The sequence below is a fragment of the Triticum aestivum genome, chromosome 5A (genome assembly GCF_018294505.1).
Source record: "Triticum aestivum cultivar Chinese Spring chromosome 5A, IWGSC CS RefSeq v2.1, whole genome shotgun sequence".
Taxonomy (NCBI): Eukaryota; Viridiplantae; Streptophyta; class Magnoliopsida; order Poales; family Poaceae; genus Triticum; species Triticum aestivum.
This window is the reverse complement of record NC_057806.1, coordinates 538,464,055-538,484,685: the sequence shown is the minus strand read 5'-3', so window position 1 is coordinate 538,484,685 and position 20,631 is coordinate 538,464,055.

The window sequence follows — 20,631 nt, the reverse complement described above, 5'->3', positions numbered from 1 at the left end:
AGCCTCTCACTACGCATACAACATGCTGAAGATGCCAGGCCCGATGAGCGTCATCTCTGTCCCTGGCGACAAAAGGATGCTCTTATCTGCGCTGACAAGATCTACCGGGAAGCAGCAGCCACAACAGATCGCAAGTCACCTGTCGTTGAAGCTCCCGGGGGGAAGAAGAAGACCAAGTCCGCCAAGAGTTCTGATGCCCACTCCGGCAAGCGCACCTCTTCGGAGTACTGCGCTGCCGTTGAGGACGCGCCATCGAGCTCCACCAGCAAGTGTAAGAAGATAATGACAGCTCCGCCAGAGACCAAGAAGGTGTCCGCCAAGGAGGACGGCACTGGTGGTACCTTCACCATCAGTGCCACTCTCGACCCTAAATAGGAAAGCGCGCTCATTGCTTTCCTGCGGGCGAACGTCGACGTGTTTGCGTGGCAACCGTCTGACATACCCGGTGTTCCCAGGAAAGTAATTGAGCACCATCTTGCCGTTTGTCCTCATGCGCGGCCCGTCAAGCAGAAGGTCAGGAAGCAAGCAGTGGAGCGCCAAGAATTCATCGTAGAAGAGATCAAGAAGTTGGAAGCAGCAGGCCTTGTCAGAGGAGTGCTCCATCCTACGTGGTTGGCCAATCCTGTAGTCGTGCGCAAGGCGAACGGGAAATGGAGACTTTGTATCGACTTTACCGATGTTAACAAAGCTTGTCCCAAAGACCCATTTCCTTTGCCGCGCATTGACCAGATTGTTGACTCCACGGCTGGATGTGACTTGCTTTCATTTCTTGACGCATACTTAGGATGCCATCAGATCTTCATGGCAGAAGAGGATGAGGAGAAGACCGCATTCATCACTCCATGTGGCACGTACTGTTTTATACGGATGCCTTTCGGTTTAAAAAATGCTGGTTCAACATTTGCAAGGGTAATCCATGTCACTCTTGAGCCACAAATACACAGAAATGTGAAAGCCTACATGGATGACATAGTGGTCAAGAGCAAGGACAAGGTAACTCTAATTCAAGATTTAGACGAGACCATTGCAAATCTGCGCAAGATCAGCCTCAAGCTCAACCCCGAGAAGTGTGTGTTTGGAGTCCCCTCCGGCAGGCTTCTCGGGTTCATCGTGTCTCAGCGGGGAATCGAAGCCAATCCCGACAAGATCAAGGCCATTGAGCAGATTGAAGCACCAAAGCGCGTCAAGGATGTACAAAGACTTGCCGGTTGCATGGCTGCTCTCAGCAGGTTTATCTCTAGGTCTGCTAAGCGCGTCCTGTCGTTTTTCAAAATATTGAAAAAGGCAGGTCCAATGAAATGGACTCCAGAAGCGAAGGCTGCGCTGCAAGACTTGAAGAGATACCTGTCCTCCGCTCCAACACTTGTCGCACCTAAGCCACAAGAGAAGTTGCTGTTGTATATAGCGGCAACCAATCAAGTGGTTAGTGCTACGTTAGTAGTAGAGAGGGAGGCAGATGACGAGCCAGCAACCACGGCAGGCGCATCCAGCGACAAGTAGGAGGCTTCCTCGACAAGCTCTGGTCTTGACAAGGATGGATTTGCGCAGACGCGCGAGGAGATACAGAAGAGAATGGTACAGCGCCCAGTTTACTTTGTCAGTTCCCTTCTGCAGGGGGCTAGGTCAAGGTACTCTGGCATGCAGAAATTGCTTTTCGGCCTTCTCATGGCCTCGAGAAAGCTGCGCCATTACTTCCAAGCACATGAGATCACAGTTGTCACTCGTTTTCCGCTGAAGAGGATACTACAGAATCCAGAAGCGACAGGCGGGATTGTTGAGTGGGCACTGGAACTATCAAGCTTTGGCCTCAAGTTTGAGAGTACTTCAACTATCCAAAGCATAGCATTGGTATAATTCATAGCAGAATGGACGCTAACACCAGATGAAGAAATTCCAGAAACGAGCATCCCCGTCGAGGAAGCAAGCAAAGAGTGGCTGATGTACTTTGATGGTGCCTTTTCGCTGCAAGGCGTCGGCGCTAGTGTGCTGCTTGTCGCACCCATCGGAGAGCACCTCAAGTACGTAGTCCCGATGCACTTTCCCAAGGAGCAAGCAACAAACAATACTGTAGAGTATGAAGGCTTGCTTGCCGGTCTCAGGACCGCGGCAGACCTTGGGATCAAGAAGCTCATTGTCAGGGGTGACTCGCAGCTTGTCGTCCACCAAGTGAATGAGAGCTATCAGAGTCCGTTGATGGAAGCCTACGTCGACGAAGTGAGAAAGCTAGAAGAGCACTTTAACGGCCTACAGATGGAGCATGTTCCAAGAGCTCAGAACGCCATTGCCGATAGCCTATCAAAGTGCGCCGCACTTAAGTTACCTGTGGAACCAGGGATCTTTGTGCTCAAGCTGACTCAACCGTCTGTAACACCATCAACTGGACAGAGCAAGAAGAGGAAGTTGATTTCTGGTGACTATTTTCCGGCAGAGCTTCCCGAAGCCGCCGCCAAGAAGGTCCCCAAGATCAACACCAAGAGCGCTGAGGAGCAGTCTGCTCCGGCAAGCCCTAGGGTTTGTTCCGTTGAAGCAGAAGCTCCCGACAAGTTTTGCTCCGGCAAGCTTGCTGGGGAACGTCAAGCTCCGGCAGAGCTGCAGGTTCTCATCGTAGAAGCGGATGTTCCCGCAGCAGCAGATTTGCCTTTGGCCAAGAAGGTCCCCAAGATCAACGCCAAGAGCGCTGAAGAGCAGTCTGCTCCGGCAAGCCCTAGGGTTTGTTCCGTTGAAGCAGAAGCTCCCGACAAGTTTTGCTCCGGCAAGCTTGCCCGGAAACGTCAAGCTCCGGCAGAGCCGCAGGTTCTCAGCGTAGAAGCGGATGTTCCCGCAGCAGCAGATTTGCCTTTAGTCCTTGTTGTCGAGCCACAAGCTCCAGCATGGGCACAGCGGATTGTCCATTTCCTTCAGATAGGAGAACTTCCCAAAGAGCAAGAAGAAGCGGAAAGAGTAGCCCGACAGTCAAATATGTACCAGTTTGTCGACAACACACAGTACAGAAGAAGACTCAACGGTGTGAAATTGAAGTGTATTCACCGGGAAGACGGACAAAAGCTGTTGGTAGAGATACATGGAGGCATATGTGGTCACCACATTGGTGCAAGAGCACTTGCCGGCAAAGCATTCCGGCAAGGTTTCTTTTGGCCGACAGCCCTCCAGGATGCAACTGCACAAGTAACCCAGTGTGAAGCGTGCCAGTTCCATTCCAAGCAGATACACCAACCAGCTCAAGCTCTCCAGACGATCCCTTTATCCTGGCCATTTTCGGTCTGGGGGCTCGACATCCTCGGCCCCTTTCCCCGAGCAATCGGGGGCTTTGAGTACTTGTACGTTGCAATCGACAAGTTCACAAAGTGGCCGGAAGTGGAAGCAGTGAGGAAGGTGACAGCACAGTCAGCAGTCAACTTCTTCAGGTCGATTGTTTGCCGCTTCGGGATCCCTAACAGGATAATTACCGACAATGGTACGCAATTCACGAGCCGCACCTTCATGCAGTACGTCCAAGATCTTGGCGCCAAGGTCTGCTTCGCTTCTGTTGCTCACCCGAGAAGCAAAGGTCAAGCGGAGAGGGCAAATGCTGAAGTGCTGCATGGCCTCAAGACCAGAACTTTCGACAGGCTGCACAAGTGCAGAAGAAACTGGATCGAGGAGCTGCCGGTGGTTCTTTGGTCGATCAAGACGACGCCAAATCGAGCCACTGGCCAGACACCTTTCGCTCTAGTCTATGGAGCAGAGGCAGTTCTCCCCATCGAACTCGTATACGGGTCACCTCGAGTGCTCGCTTATGATGAGCTTGAGCAAGAGCAACCACGACAAGATGACGTGCTACTCCTTGAGGAAGACCGTCTTCAGGCCGCTATGCGAGCTGCTCGCTACCAGCAAGCTTTGCGCCGCTACCATAGCCACAAAGTTAACACCAAAAGTCTCGAGGAAGGCGACCTTGTTCTTTGGCGTGTTCAGTCCGCCAAGAATTCCAACAAGTTGACGCCGAAGTGGGAAGGCCCTTACCGGGTGAAACGAGTCGCTAGGCCTGGCGCTGTCCGCCTTGAGACCGAAGATAGCATTCCGGTGAGCAATTCCTGGAACATTGAGAATCTTCGTAAGTTTTACCCGTAAGGCGCGGTTGCCGGAACCTGTTCCGGCAACCACCTTTTGTACAAGTCTTGCCGCTGTTGCATGTAATCCTTTGTACAAAGCTGGGCGCAGACCCCGTGCATAAGTAAATCTCATGTGCTCCGCACATCTTGTCAATTTCATGCTTTCTATTTTTTGCATATGTGATCTGACACTTTGTGCAGCACCTACTCCCCAGTAAGCAATAACGAGCCGTAAGGCTCCATATCTTTATTTTCTCTTCTTTCTTTTTTCTCAAGGAAAGGAAGGTTCCCTCGCCCACAAGTTTGCCGGGGGGGAAAGGAGAAGATAATGGTATGGACCAGGCGTCGTTCAAGAAAGTTTCGCCTTACCGGGAAGCAAACAACATAAAAGCTAAGTTGCCAAAGTTTGAGCAATCAGATTTTTAAATTTTTTAAGTTATCTCCCTTGAACGACCGCACTTTGTATGGAAAACCTGTGCGTGGAGGAACCAACTCGTAGCTAGTTGCGCCCTTACTTGGTTTCGAGTCCGCTCAACAATTTAAGCGAGCTGCGACTAGTTGTGACAAGGTTTCTTGTCGGTAGCAGCACCGCCAGCAGGCTGCTGACGTCCCGCACTCAGCGGTCGTGGCTAAGGTGCCTGCACCGGCAAGTTCCCTAAAAGCGTAGGGCAAAAACATACAAAGAGAGGAATCAAGTAAAGGGAATAACGTTGCAATCATTACCCAGAATAGAGTTATATTACAAGGCAGCTTGTCGCGGCTCTAACAGGTTGTTCTCGTAACATGACCAGCAGCGACAAGAAGAAAAGAAAGCGGGCGGCCTAGTCTACGCGATCGCCCTCAATCCTCTTGATCCCGCTCACCTTGTCCACAATGGGTGCGACAAGGGTCTTGAGCGCCTCCAGATCAGCATCTGGCGGTAGGGTCTTGAGGACGTTGGTGAGGTTGAGGCCCGGGTTGCGGAAGGCCACCTTCACCAACACCTTTTGAAGGGCTCCCGCGCAGATCTGGCGCGACTCGTCGGCCAGCTGCTTTGGGATCTTCTCCCGGAGCCGCTGGAGGGACGTCGCCACGCCTTTGAAGAACAAGATGAGCTTGGTGCTGGGTTGGAGATTCTCGTCGGAGGGATACCCGAGATCCTCCATCCCCAGCTGCGCCAGCTCCCTGTCAATGTCTGCGGCAACATTCATGAGACCCTCCGTCCAGTGCTCCACATTCTCCCTGAAAGCATTCTGGGCGGCGGCAGCACTCGCCAGCAGCGCCTTGTCGGCCTTGATCTCCTCCTTCAAGGCCACCTCCTGCTCCCTGGCGCCGTCCAGCGTCTTGGTCAAAGTGGTCAGCTTCAACTCAAGATCTGCGTTGGAGTCCTTGGCGGCACTAAGCTCTTTGCCCTTCTCGGCAAGCTCTTCACCGCTCTCCTTGAGATCGGCCTCCAGCTGCGCCACCTTCGTCTCCAGCTCCTTCTTGGCGGCCTCGGCGGCTGTGGCAGCATCCTCCGCTTGCTTGAGGGCTCCGCTGAATGTTCGCTCGCGCGCGGCAAGCTCCTCCTCGTGGGCGTCAAGGTTGACCTTCCGCTGCACCAGCTCGCCCTCCTGCGCAGACAGCTTTTCAGCGGCAAGCCGCCGTTGCTCTTCGACTTCAGCCTTCTCGAGGAAGAAGGCCTTCTGCTCTTCGGCGAGTTGCTCCCGCTCCTCTGCCAGGGACCGGAGAGCTTCCTGGTTGAGGCCCCGGAGCTCCTCCGCGCGCTTCTCGATGTCTGCTCCCGCCTTCGCGACAAGCCCCTCGCGGGATTCCAGCTTGGCTTGCCGCGCGCGGTAGAGCGACAACAGCTTCCGCAGCAGCCGCTCCTCCTCAGGCTCGCTGCTGCTGCTGCTCGTCGCATCAACCAGCGTCAGCCCAGCGGAGGCGAGCACCTCTCCGTCGAAGCTCTCTCCTTCGACCGGCGCCCTGGAGCTCAACGCCCAGGGGAGGTTGATGAAGACGCCATCACCGGCCTTCAAGTAGACGCCTGGCTGGGGCTCTTCGGAGCCTGGCGCTGCGGCAGCGGCGGACGGGTCGGCGGTTGACGTAGCGCCTGGCGCTCCTGCGGCCTTAGGGCCGTCAGTGCGGTCGCCAGACCCCTCGCCAGCTGCTGCGGCGGCAGCTTTGGCGGCCTCGTCACCGGCGGGATCATCAACGTCGGCTGCTTCTTCAGTGGCAGCGGCGTCGTCGGCAGCAACCTCGGTCTCCATCGGCTCCGCAGCAGATGGGTCTGATGGCCGAAAAATTGAGAAAAGTCAAGCAAATATCCAAGAAGAAGATCAAAAGAAGAAGAACCCAAGGGAAGTTTTGAAGCGAGAGGATTACCTGTACCGTGTTCTGCAGTCGTGGTCTCCGCCATCGGAGGGCCGCTGGTGCTGTCCCTTGCTGGAGGACTCTCCCTTGCCGGAGACTTCTCCCTTGTCGGAGAACTCTCCCTTGCCGGAGGACTCTCCCTTGGCATTTTGGGGGCGGCCTCCGGGCGCTCCTGGTGGGGCTGCTCTGCTCCTACACGAACCAACAGTCAGATGTCAGCAAAGAAAGAGTATCCATGCGCGCCCAACAGCGGAAAGCAAACCATATACTTACGCTGGGGGCTGCTCTGGAGAACAGTTGCCGGGTCCGGCAAGGTTGTCTCAGACGCACCCCCTGCTGTCGCGGTGGGCTCGTCCTCGTTGACAATCACCGGGACCTTAGCTCTCTTCGCTGCTCTCTGGGCCAGAGTCCTGAAAAGGAATAAGTTCAGAGTAAAGCAAATGAGATACGAGACAAAACAGCAAGAATTGAAGAACTACAAGTACAACAGGAGAATCTTACTCTTCTTCTTCCTCGTCGGAGCTGAACGCGGAGAAGTCGAAGTCCAGCTCACGTCTGGCGCGAGGAGGCGGAGGAGTAGTTTCCCTTGGCTGCTTGGCGGGAACAGTGGCGGTGGTCTGAGACGACCCCGCTCCGGCTGCCGCCGCAGCATGAGAAGCGGCAGGAGCAGAAGCGGTGGTCCGGGTGGACCCTGCTCTAGTTGTCGCAACAGCGTGAGATGCTCCCGCGGCAACAGTGCTTGCTGCGGTAGAGCGTGTCGCGCGGCGCGGCGGCTGTTCACTTGCCCGCTGCCCCGCTGCGTCCCCGGCCTTGCGGAGACGCCTTCTTGGTGGGGATGGAGGCTCTGCTTGCGGCGAGCTGCCTGAAGATGAGGAGGAAGAGGAGTTGATCTCCAGCGAGCCCCTCGTATCCTTGGCGGGCTCGCTTGACTCGACGTTATGCCGGGCAAGCCCTTTCTCGCCGATGCGCTCCTCTCGCTCGGCACGGCTTGCCGCCTCTGATGCATCTGCCTCCTCCACGGTGAATCCAAATTCGCCCGCGGCTGCGGCTGCCGCCGCCTCTTCCAGCCTAGTGGCGATGCGTGTCATCTCCGCATCGGTGGTGTCGCAGGTGAGGCTATCCTTTTCGTCGGAGCGGACCGACACTTCTACCAGGCCGTCAAAGAACTCCTGCACGACGTCGTCTGCAGGCTCTTGCCAAGTTGGGACAATTCCATGCGAATCGCACAGCGGCATCATTGCTCGGATGTGGTCGAGCGAGGAGTTGTTGCACAGCGGAACGACACCCCCCGGCAACCTGAACACTTCGGGATGTTGAGGGTCGTACTTGAACAGTTCCTGGAGCATCGTGTTGAGCTCCAGAACAGTGAAGTTGAAGTTGAGGCCCGGACGCAGCCTCATGATATCCGCCGCATTCTTGAATTCCCAGGCGGGTCTCCCCCGTTCCTGCAGGGGGGCGATGCGGCGGCGAAGAAAATCTGCCCCAACAGCGCCTACAGTGAGCCCGGTAAGCCTGAGGCGTAGGATCCGGGTGACGGCAATCTTCAGCCTATCGTCTTCCAGGGCCATGTCACTCCAATCGCTGCCGCGTGCTACTGGGGCTTGGCGCCGGGCGGTAAATGGCTGCGGGTTCTCCTTGACAATCCAGCACCAGTCTGCTCTCCATTCCTCCCACTTGCCGCGGAACTCTCTCTCCAGATAAGTGTCCTTCTTGCCGGCCCTCGAGATCCAGGCGATTCCGCCGGATAAAGGCTCTCCTCTCTCTACTCGGGGCATAAATAAGTGGCGAAAAAGGGCTACATTGGGATGGACTCCGACAAAGTTTTCGCAGAGATGTGCGAAAACTGCCATGGTCAGAACGGCATTGGGGATGAAGTCAAGGAGGTGGAACCCGTAGGTGTTCATAATATCGCAGAAGAACTCAGAGAAAGGCGGGCAGAGCCCGCAGTAGAAGAACAAGGCGAAGAAGGGATATCCGTTTGGAGCCGTTTTCCAAGCGGCGGCTGGAAGTACCTTCGTGCGCGGATGCGCTCGCGTCTTCGTCGACCAGAAGAGGTAGTAATTCTCCCTCAGCTCCCTCGCGGCGAGCTTGGGGGGAAGATTGCCCGCTCCTTTCGCAGCGCCGCAAGCCGCTGCGCCTCGGTCGACTTCACAACCTTCCCCTTGTCGGCTTTCGGAGCCATGGCGGAAGTGGTGGAGGAGGTCGACGGCGTTGGTGGTGCTGGTGGCGACGGGGGGCGGGGCGTTGCTCTTTTTCAGCTTTGGGAAGACGAGGGAGCAGCGGAGATTTCTGAGATTGGAGTAGCAACCGTCGAATGGGCGAACTAACGCTGTTTCCCCTGCTTATAAAAGGGGAGGGGGCAGACGTTCCGCATTTCCGAATAAAGAAACCACCCACGATCTCTCCCACGACGCCGCATTCAACGCGTGCCGTTCGGGGAGGGCGCGGTGGATACGGAGAGAGATACGGCGTAACCCAGGCCGCGCGTGCCCATGCCCTCTTTTGGGCCTGGCCCAACAGCGCTCGGCACCGTGTATGGCCCAGGCCCAGGGGCTCCTGTCGGTGTACTAGAGTAGGGGTACCCTAGTATCCCAAACTTGTGCACGGGCAGTCGCAGCATCCCGCGACAAGGCTTGCCGGGTGACCGCCAAGATCCTCCGTGGTTCCTTTGGAGCCATTCAAGGACAAAGTATCCAAGCCAAGGAGACAAGACCCCGGCAAGAGGAGCTTGCCGGGAAGGCCACCCAAGGCACCTCAAGGAACTTGCCGCGATGCGCCACGCATCCCGGCAAGGCCCGGTGAGCGACAAGCTCCCGGACGCGACAAGACAACGACCACGGCAAGGCGCTTGCCGCGGCAAGCCACCACTCTGTGCCTGCGCTCCAGCACATCCACCAACGTGTCGCTCTGGGACCCTTCCAGGCGTACGTGGCGGGAGGCTGTGCAGCCAGCGGTGAGTGGTGGCAAGCGGCGCTGACAAGATCGCCATCGTGGCGAGCGGTGGCGTCCCTGACGGTCCCTTTTGCACTATTTAGACGACGCAGACGGGCATTTAATGCCCTTGTCCCCTGCCGTCAGGGTGAGGTATGATACACTGTAGCAGGTAGTTGTACCAACCGCAACACCTTTCCATTTTTACCCTTGTCTACGTTGCCACCTGTCGGTGACCCCTTGAGCATATAAAAGGAGGCCCATGCGCAATGTAGGGAGAAAAAGAGAACACTCACGCTCGGTCTCGTTAGCTGCTGGGGTGTACTGTAGCACTCCGTGCTCCCGAGCAAGAACTCAATACAAACCACAAAGCAGGAGTAGGGTTTTACGCATCCGCGCGGCCCGAACCTGGGTAAACTGCTCGTGTGCTTCGCCTCGATCCGCTCTTCGTGCGACCGCCGCCCCCGCCGAACCGAAAGGGACTCGGTCCGCCGGTCCCATAGGTGCTCGTGGATTAGTCCCCCGGCATAAACCGACTCGAAAACAATTTTTAAGGCAATATTTCGCCGTTTTGGAATATTTAGAAAAATAGAAAAATAAGTAGCAATCCGGGAAGGACACAAGGGCCCCACGAGGGTGGTGGGCGCGCCCTACCCCCCTGGGCGTGCCCCCTACCTCGTGAGCGCCTCGTGTGCCCTCCGGACTCCGTTTTCTTAGTTCGATCCTATTAGTAGTATCTTGATCTAGTAGAATAAAGTTTATGGCATGATCTAGTTTTGAGTTTTGCTTTATGATCCCTCTATGTAATCGAGTCCGTGAGTTATATATAACAAAGATTAGTGTTGAGTCAAGGGCTTCATTATTTTGCCATGATCTTGGGTGAATAAAAGAAAGAAGAAAAGAATAAAAGAAACAAAAAGGTCATATTGATCTTCTTGAGAGTAATGACTTCACATAGAAAGAGTATGATGATTAAAAGTTGTTGGGAGTTGGCAGACATAGCTTTGGTCATTGTTGCAATTAATAGGAAGTAATAAGGAAAGAGAGGTTTCACATATAGATATATTATCATTGACATCTTTTATTATTGGGAGCACTCATTAAAATATGACATGCTAAAGAGTTGATGTTGGACAAGGAAGACAACGTAATGAGTTATGTCTTTCTTATATCAGAGATAAAGTATGTTGTCATGGTTCCTCTAACTTTTGAGCTTGCCTTTCCCCCTCATGCTAGCCAAATTCTCAGCACCAAGTAGAAATGCTACGTGTGCTTCCAAATATCCCTAAATCAGTTTTGCCATGAGAGTCCACCATATCTACCTATGGATTGAGTAAGATCCTTCAAGTAAGTTGTCATCGGTGCAAAGTAATAAAAATTGCTCTAAATATGTATGATTGATTGGTGTGGGAGAAATAAGCTTAATACGATCTTGTGATGTGGAAGTAATAAAAGCGACGGACTGCATAATAAAGGTTCATATCACAAGGGGCAATATAAAGTGACGTTCTTTCGCATTGAGATTTTATACATCCAACCATAAAAGCGCATGGCAACCTCTGCTTCCTTTTGCGAAGGGCCTATCCTTTATTATTATCTTCTACCTTATGCAAGAGTCATGGTGATCTTCACCTTTTCTTTTTTATTTTATCCTTTGGCAAGCTCAGCATGTTGGAAAGAACATGATATATATATCTAATTGGATGTAGGGGAGCATGAACCATTATTGTTGACATTACCCTTGAGGTAAAAGGTTGTGGGGCAAAACTATAAGCCCCTATCTTTCTCTGTGTCCGATTAAAACTCTGTAACCACAAGTATCACGTGAGTGTTAGCAATTATGGAGGACTAAATGATAGTTGAGTATGTGGACTTGCTTTTCAGCTTTGACATAGACTCTTTCCGATGTTATGATAAATTGCAATTGCTTCAATGACTGAGATTATAGTTTGTCGGAGTCCAATAAGGTTTATGATTTATACTTTTGCATTGTGAATAGATCATCACTTGAACATAAATAATCATATGACAAAACCTATATATGTTGCTGTTATAAGAATAATCATGATGCCTTCATGTCCGTATTTTATTTTTATCGACGCCTCTACCTCTAAACATGAGGACATATTTATATTTATCGGTTTTTTGCTTCAGGACGAGCGAGGTGTAAGCTTGGGGGAGTTGATACGTCCATTTTGCATCATGCTTTTATATCGATATTTATTGCATTATGGACTGTTATTTCACTTTATGTCACAATACTTATGGCTATTCTCTCTTATTTTACAAGGTTTACATAAAGAGGGAGAATGCCGGCAGCTGGAATTCTGGTCTGGAAAAGGAGCAAATATTAGAGACCTATTCTGCACAACTCCAAAAGTCCTGAAACTCCACGAAACGTCTTAAAAGAAATAAAGAAAAATCCACGCCAAAGATGAAGGCCAGGGGGCCCACACCCTGCTCACGAGGGTGGGGGGCGCCCCCCCCCTAGGGCGCGCCCCCTATCTCGTGGGCCCCCTGGTGGCTCTCCGATGCCCATCTTCTCCTATATGAGGTCTTTCGATGAGAAAAAAATAGGAAGGAACTTTTCGGGATGAGACTCCGCCGCCACGAGGCGGAACCTTGGCGGATCCAATCTAGAGCTCCGGCAGAGCTGTTCTGCTGGGGATACTTCCTTCCCGGAGGGGGAAATCATCACCATCATCATCACCAACGCTCCTCTCATCGGGAGAGGGCAATCTCCATCAACATCGTCACCATCACCATATCATCTCCAAACCCTAGTTCATCTCTTGTATCCAATTCTTGTCTCAAAGTCCGGGATTGGTGCTAGTAGGTTGCTAGTAGTGTTGATTACTCCTTGTAGTTGATGCTAGTTGGTTTAATTGGTGGAAGATCATATGTTCAGATCCTATATGCACATTATTACCCCTATGATTATGAACATGAATATGCTTTGTGAGTAATTACGTTCGTTCCTGATGACAAGGGAGAAGTCTTGCTATGAGTAGTCATGTGAATTTGGTATTCGTTTGATATTTTGATAAGATGTATGTTGTATAGCCTCTAGTGGTGTTATGTGAACGTCGACTACATAACACTTCACCATTATTTGGGCCTAGAGGAATGCATTGGGAAGTAATAAGTAGATGATGGGTTGCTAGAGTGACAGAAGCTTAAACCCTAGTTTATGTGTTGCTTCATAAGGGGCTGATTTGGATCCATATGTTTCATGCTATGGTTAGGTTTACCTTAATACTTTTGTTGTAGTTGCGGATGCTTGCAATAGAGGTTAATCATAAGTGAGATGCTTGTTCAAGTAAAAACAGTACCCAAGCACCGGTCCACCCACATATCAAAGTATCAAAGTATCAAACGCGAATCATATGAACGTGATGAAAACTAGCTTGACGATATTCCCATGTGTCCTCGGGAGCGCTTTTCCTATTATAAGAGTTTGTTCTGGCTTGTCCTTTGCTACGAAAGGATTGGGCCACCTTACTACACTTTATTTACTTTTGTTATTTGTTGCTCGTTACAATTTATCATATCACAAAACTATCTGTTACCACTTATTTCAGTACTTGCAAAGAATACCTTGCTGAAAACCGCTTATCATTTCCTTCTGCTCCTCGTTGGGTTCGACACTCTTACTTATCGAAAGGACTACGATAGATCCCCTATACTTGTGGGTCATCAAGACTCTTTTCTGGCGCCGTTGCCGGGGAGTGTGGCGCCTTTGGTAGGTGGAATTTTGTAAGGAAAAATTAATATAGTGTGCTGAAATTTATTGTCACTTGTTACTATGGAAAGTAATTCTCTGAGGGGCTTGTTTGGGGTATCTTCACCCCGTCCAGTAGAGCAAAGAGTTGCTCCTCAACCTACTGAACCTATTGAAAATGAAACTCCTTTTGAATTTCCTGCGGCTATCATGGAAAAACTGCTAGCTATCCCTTTTATAGGAGATGGAACAAAGCATCCCGATGAGCACTTAATATATGTGGATGAAGTTTGTGGATTATTTAAGCTTGCGGGTATACCCGATGATGTTGCTAAGAAGAAGGTCTTCCCTTTATCTTTGAAGGGAGACGCATTGATATGGTATAGGCTATGTGATGATGTGAGATTCTGGGACTATAAAAGATTGAAGTTGGAATTTCATCAAAAGTATTACCCTATGCATCTTGTTCATCGTGATCGCAATTACATATATAATTTCTGGCGCCGCGAAGGAGAAAGCATCGCTCAAGCTTGGGGGAGGCTTAAATCAATGTTATATTCATGCCCCAATCATGAGCTCCCGAGAGAAATAATTATGCAAAGTTTTTATACTCGGCTTTCTGAAAACAATCGCAACATGCTTGATACTTCTTGTGCTGGCTCTTTTATGACGAAGACTATTGAATTCAGATGGAATTTATTGGATAGAATTAAACGCAACTCTGAAGATTGGGACCTCGACGAAGGTAAGGAGTCAGGTATGACACCTAAGTTTGATTGTGTTAAATCTTTCATGGATACCGATATTTTCCGTAAGTTTAGCACTAAATATGGACTTGACTCTAAGATAGTAGCTTCTTTCTGTGAATCTTTTGCTACTTATGTTGATCTCCCTAAGGAGAAGTGGTTTAAATATCATCCTCCCATAGAAGTAAAAGTAGCTGCACCTATTAAAGTTGAAGAAAAGACTGTCACTTATAATGATCCTATTGTTCCTACTTCTTATATTGAGAAACCACCTTTCCCTGTTAGAATAAAGGATCATGCTAAATCTTCAACTGTTGTTCGTAAAAGCAATATTAGAACTTATACACCTCCTAAACAAGTTAAAGTAGAACCTAATATTGCTATTGTTAAAGATCTCTTGTCTAATAATATTGATGGGCATGTTATTCAGTTCGAAGGTGAAACTGCTAGAATTGCTAAACCTTGTGCTAAAGATAAACATAGACCCGTGGTAGGCGTGCCTGTTATTTCTGTTAAAATAGGGGATCATTGTTATCATGGCTTATGTGATATGGGTGCTAGTGCTAGTGTTATACCGCATACTTTATATGAAGAAATTAAGAATGAAATTGCACCTGCTGAGTTAGAAGATATTGATGTCACAATTAAACTTGCCTATAGAGATACTATTTCAGCAATGGGAATTGTCAGAGATGTTGAAGTCTTGTGTGGGAAAACTAAATATCCTACTGATTTTCTTGTTCTTGGTTCCCCACAAGATAGTTTTTGTCCCATTATATTTGGTAGACCCTTCTTAAATACTTTCAATGCTACCATAGATTGCACAAAGAATGTTGTTACTGTTGGCTTGGATGATATGGTTCATGAGTTTAATTTCTCTAAATTTAGTAAACAACATCGTGAGGAAGAATTACCTAGTAAGGATGAAATTATTGGTCTTCCTTCTATTGCAGTACCTCCTAGTGATCCTTTAGAACACTATTTGCTAGACCATGAAAATGATATGTTCATGAATGAAAGAAGGGAAATAGATGAAGTATTCTTTAAACAGGAACTTGTTCTGAAACACAACTTGCCTGTTGAAATCTTAGGGGATCCTCCTCCACCCAAGGGTGATCCCGTGTTCGAGCTTAAACATTTGCCTGATAATCTTAAATATGCTTATCTTGATGAAAAGAAGATATATCCTGTTATTATTAGTGCTAACCTTTCAGAGCATGAAGAAGAAGGATTATTGAAAACTCTGAAGAAGCATCGTGTTGCTATTGGATATACTCTTGATGATCTTAAGGGCATCAGTCCCACTCTATGCCAAAAATAAAATAAATTTGGAATCAGATGCCAAACCAGTTCGTGATCCTCAACGACGCCTGAATCCTAAAATGAAAGAAGAGGTAAGAAAATAAATACTAAAGCTTCTGGAGGCAGGTATAATCTACCCCGTTGCTGATAGTGAGTGGGTAAGTCATGTCCATTGTGTCCCTAAGAAGGGAGGTATTACTGTTGTTCCTAATGATAAAGATGAATTGATTCCACAAAAAATTATCACAGGTTATAGGATGGTAATTGATTTCTGCAAATTAAATAAAGCTACTAAGAAAGATCATTACCCCTTACCTTTTATTGATCAAATGATAGAAAGATTATGCAAACACACACACTATTGCTTTCTAGATGGTTATTCTGGTTTCTCTCAAATACCTGTGTCGGCTAAAGATCAATCAAACACTACTTTTACATGCCCTTTTGGTACTTTTGCTTATAGACGTATGCCTTTTGGTTTATGTAATGAACCTGCTACCTTTCAAAGATGCATGATGGCTATATTCTCTGACTTTTGTGAAAAGATTTGTGAGGTTTTCATGGACGACTTTTCTATCTATGGTTCCTCTTTTGACGATTGCTTGAGCAATCTTGATCGAGTTTTGCAGAGATGTGAAGAAACTAATCTTGTCTTGAATTGGGAAAAGTGCCACTTTATGGTTAATGAAGGTATTGTTTTGGGGCACAAAGTTTTTGAAAGAGGTATTGAAGTTGATAAAGCCAAGGTTGATACTATTGAAAAGATGCCATGTCCCAAGGACATCAAAGGTATAAGAAGTTTCCTTGGTCATGCCGGGTTTTATTGGAGGTTCATTGAGGACTTCTCGAAAATTTCTCAGCCTCTGACTAATTTATTGCAAAAAGATATACCATTTGTCTTTGATGATGATTGTGTAGAAGCATTTGAAATACTTAAGAAAGCATTAGTCTCTGCACCTATTGTTCAGCCACCTGATTGGAATTTACCCTTTGAAATTATGTGTGATGCTAGTGATTATGCTGTAGGTGCTGTTCTAGGGTAAAGATAAGAAATTAAATGTTATTCATTATGCTAGTAAGACTCTAGACAATGCTCAAAGAAATTATGCTACTACTGAAAAAGAATTTTTAGCAGTTGTATTTGCTTGTGATAAGTTTAGATCTTATATTGTTGATTCTAAAGTAACTATTCAAACAGATCATGCTGCTATTAAATATCTTATGGAAAAGAAAGATGCTAAACCTAGACTTATTAGATGGGTTCTCCTGCTACAAGAATTTGATTTGCATATTGTTGATAGAAAGGGAGCTGAGAACCTCGTTGCAGACAACTTGTCTAGGTTAGAAAATATTGTTGATGACCCACTACCTATTAATGATGACTTTCCTAATGAGCAATTAAATGTTATAAGTACTTCTCGTAGTACTCTATGGTATGCTGATTATGCTAATTATATTGTTGCTAAGTTTATACCACCTAGCTTCACATACCAACAAAACAAAAAGTTCTTCTATGATTTGAGACATTACTTTTGGGATGACCCACATCTTTATAAAGAAGGAGTAGATGGTGTTATTAGGCGTTGTGTACCTGAGCATGAACAGGAACAGATCCTACACAAGTGTCATTCCGAGTCTTATGGAGGACACCACACTGGAGATAGAACTGCACATAAGGTATTGCAATCTGATTTTTATTGGCCTACTCTCTTCAAGGATGCCCGTAAGTTTGTCTTGTCTTGTGATGAATGTCAAAGAATTGGTAATATTAGTAGACATCAAGAAATGCCTATGAATTATTCACTTGTTATTGAACCGTTTGATGTTTGGGGCTTTGATTATATGGGACCTTTTCCTGCCTCTAATGGATACACACATATTTTAGTTGATGTTGATTACGTTACTAAGTGGAAAGAAGCTATTCCAACTAGTAGTGCTGATCATAACACTTCTATTAAAATGCTTAAAGAAGTTATTTGCCAGAGGTTTGGAGTCCCTAGATATTTAATGACTGATGGTGGTTCACACTTTATTCATGGTGCTTTCCGTAAAATGCTTGCTAAATATGATGTTAATCATAGAATTGCATCCCCTTATCACCCACAGTCTAGTGGTCAAGTAGAGTTGACCAATAGAGAGCTCAAATTAATTTTGCAAAAGATTGTTAATAGGTCTAGAAAGAATTGGTCTAAGAAACTTGATGATGCATTATGGGCTTATAGAACTGCATACAAAAATCCTATGGGCATGTCCCCGTATAAAATGGTTTATGGAAAAGCATGTCACTTACCTCTCGAACTAGAACATAAGGCATACTGGGCTATTAAAGAACTCAACTATGATTTTAAACTTGCCCGTGAGAAGAGGTTATTTGATATTAGCTCAGTTGATGAATGGAGAACCCAAGCTTATGAAAATGCCAAGTTGTTTAAAGAAAAAGTTAAAAGATGGCATGACAAAAGGATACAAAAGCGTGAGTTTAATGTAGGTGATTATGTATTGCTATACAACTCTCGTTTAAGATTTTTTGCAGGAAAACTTCTCTCTAAATGGGAAGGCCCCTACGTCATCGAAGAGGTCTATCATTCCGGTGCCATAAAAATCAACAACTTCAAGGGCACAAATCCAAAGGTGGTAAACGGTCAAAGAATTAAACATTATATCTCAGGTAATCCCATAAATGTTGAAACGAATATTATTGAAACCATAACCCCGGAGGAATACATAAGGGACACTTTCCGGAACGTTTCAGACTCCGAAAAGGAATAGGTATGTGGTACGGTAAGTAAACCGACTCCAAAACAATTTTTAAGGCAATATTTCGCCGTTTTGGAATATTTAGAAAAATAGAAAAATAAGTAGCAATCCGGGAAGGACACAAGGGCCCCACGAGGGTGGTGGGCGCGCCCTACCCCCCTGGGCGCGCCCCCTACCTCGTGAGCGCCTCGTGTGCCCTCCGGACTCCGTTTTCTTAGTTCGATCCTATTAGTAGTATCTTGATCTAGTAGAATAAAGTTTATGGCATGATCTAGTTTTGAGTTTTGCTTTATGATCCCTCTATATAATCGATTCTGTGAGTTATATATAACAAAGATTAGTGTTGAGTCAAGGGCTTGATTATTTTTCCATGATCTTGGGTGAATAAAAGAAAGAAGAAAAGAATAAAAGAAACAAAAAGGTCATATTGATCTTCTTGAGAGTAATGACTTCACATAGAAAGAGTATGATGATTAAAAGTTGTTGGGAGTTGGCAGACATAGCTTTGGTCATTGTTGCAATTAATAGGAAGTAATAAGGAAAGAGAGGTTTCACATATAGATATATTATCATTGACATCTTTTATGATTGGGAGCACTCACTAAAATATGACATGCTAAAGAGTTGATGTTGGACAAGGAAGACAACGTAATGAGTTATGTCTTTCTTATATCAGAGATAAAGTATGTTGTCATGGTTCCTCTAACTTTTGAGCTTGCCTTTCCCCCTCATGCTAGCCAAATTCTCAGCACCAAGTAGAAATGCTACGTGTGCTTCCAAATATCCCTAAATCAGTTTTGCCATGAGAGTCCACCATATCTACCTATGGATTGAGTAAGATCCTTCAAGTAAGTTGTCATCGGTGCAAAGCAATAAAAATTGCTCTAAATATGTATGATTGATTGGTGTGGGAGAAATAAGCTTTATACGATCTTGTGATGTGGAAGTAATAAAAGCGACGGACTGCATAATAAAGGTTCATATCACAAGGGGCAATATAAAGTGACGTTCTTTCGCATTGAGATTTTATACATCCAACCATAAAAGCGCATGGCAACCTCTGCTTCCATTTGCGAAGGGCCTATCCTTTATTATTATCTTCTACCTTATGCAAGAGTCATGGTGATCTTCACCTTTTCTTTCTTATTTTATCCTTTGGCAAGCTCAGCATGTTGTAAAGAACATGATATATATATCTAATTGGATGTAGGGGAGCATGAACCATTATTGTTGACATTACCCTTGAGGTAAAAGGTTGTGGGGCAAAACTATAAGCCCCTATCTTTCTCTGTGTCCGATTAATACTCTGTAACCACAAGTATCACGTGAGTGTTAGCAATTATGGAGGACTAAATGATAGTTGAGTATGTGGACATGCTTTTCAGCTTTGACATAGACTCTTTCCGATGTTATGATAAATTGCAATTACTTCAATGACTGAGACTATAGTTTGTCGGAGTCCAATAAGGTTTATGATTTATACTTTTGCATTGTGAATACATCATCACTTGAACATAAATAATCATATGACAAAACCTATATATGTTGCTGTTATAAGAATAATCATGATGCCTTCATGTCCGTATTTTATTTTTATCGACGCCTCTACCTCTAAACATGAGGACATATTTATTGTTATCGGCTTTTCGCTTGAGGACAAGCGAGTTGTAAGCTTGGGGGAGTTGATACGTCCATTTTGCATCATGCTTTTATATCGATATTTATTGCATTATGGACTGTTATTTCACTTTATGTCACAATACTTATGGCTATTCTCTCTTATTTTACAAGGTTTACATAAAGAGGGAGAATGTCGGCAGCTGGAATTCTGGTCTGGAAAAGGAGCAAATATTAGAGACCTATTCTGCGCAACTCCAAAAGTCCTAAAACTCCACGAAACGTCTTAAAAGAAATAAAGAAAAATCCACGCCAAAGATGAAGGCCAGGGGGCCCACACCCTGCTCACGAGGGTGGGGGGCGCCCCCCTAGGGCGCGCCCCCTATCTCATGGGCCCCCTGATGGCTCTCTGATGCCCATCTTCTCCTATATGAGGTCTTTCGATGAGAAAAAAATAGGAAGGAACTTTTCGGGATGAGACTCCGCAGCCACGAGGCGGAACCTTGGCGGATCCAATCTAGAGCTCCGGCAGAGCTGTTCTGCCAGGGATACTTCCTTCCCGGAGGGGGAAATCATCACCATCGTCATCACCAACGCTCCTCTCATCGGGAGAGGGCAATCTCCATCCACATCGTCACCAGCACCATATCATCTCCAAACCCTAGTTCATCTCTTGTATCCAATTCTTGTCTCAAAGTCCGGGATTGGTGCTAGTAGGTTGCTAGTAGTGTTGATTACTCCTTGTAGTTGATGCTAGTTGGTTTAATTGGTGGAAGATCATATGTTCAGATCCTATATGCATATTATTACCCCTCTGATTATGAACATGAATATGCTTTGTGAGTAATTACGTTCGTTCCTGAGGACAAGGGAGAAGTCTTGCTATGAGTAGTCATGTGAATTTGGTATTCGTTTGATATTTTGATAAGATGTATGTTGTATAGCCTCTAGTGGTGTTATGTGAACGTCGACTACATAACACTTCACCATTATTTGGGCCTAGAGGAAGGCATTGGGAAGTAATAAGTAGATGATGGGTTGCTAGAGTGACAGAAGCTTAAACCCTAGTTTATGTGTTGCTTCGTAAGGGGCTGATTTGGATCCATATGTTTCATGCTATGGTTAGGTTTACCTT